Here is a 2,772-nt window from a genome sequence, read left to right as displayed (position 1 = left end):
TGATTTTAGGACCCTTCTCTTTAGTCTTCTATCTAGACCTCACTAACTATATACCTTATACATCTATCATACAAATTATTCCCAGGGGTACATGTCTTTGCATGTTTTCCTTGGTCCATATTTCTATAAACCTCTCCCTGACTGCCTCCCAATATGGAGAAACCATGCTCATCTTATTAATAGCAACTCAAGTGTTAGTTACTCTGGGAAGATTCCCTCAACTCTTCCCTCTACCAGTGCAGAATTATGTGTCCTATTTCTGTGATACCATAGGTTTTGGACAATGTCTTTTATAGGATTTTTGCTGCATTTAATAAATTACTTGCCTGTCTATATTTCTCATTAGATCATGAGATCTTGAACCTGTGTCTGATTTACCTTAAACCTCACAGCCAACATTAGGCCTAGTACATACTAGGTCATTAAAGGAGACATATATTGAATGAATGACAAATGCAAAATTTTAGTACTGATCCCATAGTTGATGATCATGCTCTTCACTGGTCCCTAAATCAAGGAGAGTCAACAATGTTGATGACTTAAAATAGTTGGCATGACAGACAGATGATGGTGGAAGCATTAATTAACAATATGGGCTACAAATTGACAAAACGCATATACATGACAAACAGCCAACTAAATGCCTTAGATAGTAAATGCTATAAATTCAGAGGCAAAGACTAATGAACATGAGTGATTTGGTAAAGGTTTTTGAAGGAGTAAGTCAAGTTGAAACTTAAAGAGTATGTAGGATTTAATTAGCTAAATAGGAAGGGAAAGAGTAGTGGGAAAAGGGGGTGAAATATGATGAAAGGAGTAGAGATAGAAGAAAGTAAAGAAAATTCATAAAGCAATGAGTTGACAAATTATGCTAGACTGAAAAATTAGGATGTGGCCACACAGTACATGGTTCTCTGTGCCATGCTGAGAATAATGGATCATATCTGGAAAGCAAGGGTAAGTCATGACAATGCATGTAGGTAGGGATTATCACAGTATGAGCTGTGCTGTTAAAAGAATCTCTGGGTTTTGATACCACTGGAAACCTTGGTTGTGCATTTCAGAACCTGCCCTAAGGTGAAGTCAGTGAAAAGTTATAAAGAATACTATGAAACTGACACAGTTAGGGACTTCCCTCATGGTCCAGTGACTAAGATTCCATGCTCCCAATGCAGAGGACCTGGGTTCAATCCCTGGTCAGGGAACTAGATCCCACATGCTGCAACTAAAGATCTCATGTACCACAACTAGGAAAAATCCCACATGCCACAACTAAGATGCAATGCAGCCAAATAAACAAAATTAAATTAAAAAAAAAAGGAAACTGACAGAGTTAGTGCCCAATAAGACCTGGGGCTATTGGTTAAAGAAAACAATAGAAACAACTCAAGTTCAAACTAAGAAAATCAAGTAATAGTGGTAATGTTAATAATAGCTAGTACATATTGAGAACAACTATGTATTATATATTTGATGCATATTGTTTTCACCCTTCAAAAAAGTTCAAGTGTTGCAGTGTTACTTTTAACTGATGAGAAGAGTGGCATTCAGGGACGCTATGTAACTTGCCTTGACTTAGAACCCTGATGTGTATTATTTTAGTTCCTATGGAAGATCCTGAAACTTGAACATCTTTCCAGGAACAAAAAATTCAAAAAGAAAACCAAAAACATCTAAACAAAACAAAACACTAAAGCTGAGATGATCTAGAACTTCCAGTATCACCAGAAAGCAGGATATGGTGGCCAGACTTCTTGTCTCATTTGGTTTTTGGATTAATCCTCCAAGTACCACTTTAGTTTTCACTTTCTGGCCACTCCTACATTCTATTACTCACCAGCCTTTCTACTGGTAAAAGTCCAAATGTTAGTCACTCAGTTATGTCTGACTCTTTGCCACCCCATGGACTGTAGCCCACCAGGCTCCTCTGTCCATGGAAGAGGCAAGAATACTGGAGTGGGTAGCCATTCCCTTCTCCAGGGGAATCTTCTCAACCCAGGGATTGAACCCAGGTCTCCTGCATTTCAGGTGGATTCTTTACCATCTGAGCCACCAGGGAAGCCCTATCTTTTGGAAACAACATTCAAAATACAAAGGAAGCCAAATGGAGCAACTGATTCATAAAAAATAATGAATTTCATTGTTAAATGTAAATCATCAATGCAAACGCAAGGCAGAAATATTCATCCCAGTATTGGAAATGTAGACCAGGATTTCAGGAGGCAGACTAAGGCTGTAAAATACAGCCTTTAATCTAGAGGAATTTATTGAGAAGACTGGAGTAAATGGGAGCTCAAAGGGATTAAATAGAGCAGGATGGAAAACTGAAACCAGAGTAATGTGTATCATTGGGGGACAGCTTAGAAAAGAAAAGCCACCTATAGAAAAGAATCTGGAGGGTGAAGTGATACAGAAACTACAGGAGATGTCTTCAATGATAGAGTAGTCAAGAGTGTCAGTTATTACAAAATGATCAAGGAGGATATGCATTAAGAAGAAATGAATTAACCTGTAAATTAAGAAATAATAGGCAATTAGGAAATAATAGGCTTGAACAGAGTGCCTACATACTGGTATCCTCTTAATCACCCACTATGGAGTTTATTGGGTTAAATAGAAAATTATTTCTAGACTTAAACTCTAAACTGGAAAAGAATCAGCACAAGTCAAGTCAACATTTCTGCCAGTATAAACCACCATTGGGCCAAAGAAAACACTGAGATAAATGATGGTTGCATTTAGTCTTCGTGTCCAATTCCTTTCTGCAAATGA

This window comes from Odocoileus virginianus, chromosome 4 (assembly GCF_023699985.2).
Source record: "Odocoileus virginianus isolate 20LAN1187 ecotype Illinois chromosome 4, Ovbor_1.2, whole genome shotgun sequence".
In the NCBI taxonomy this organism is placed as follows: domain Eukaryota; kingdom Metazoa; phylum Chordata; class Mammalia; order Artiodactyla; family Cervidae; genus Odocoileus; species Odocoileus virginianus.
The sequence above is the reverse complement of the archived record's forward strand: the minus strand, read 5'-3'. Positions refer to the sequence as shown.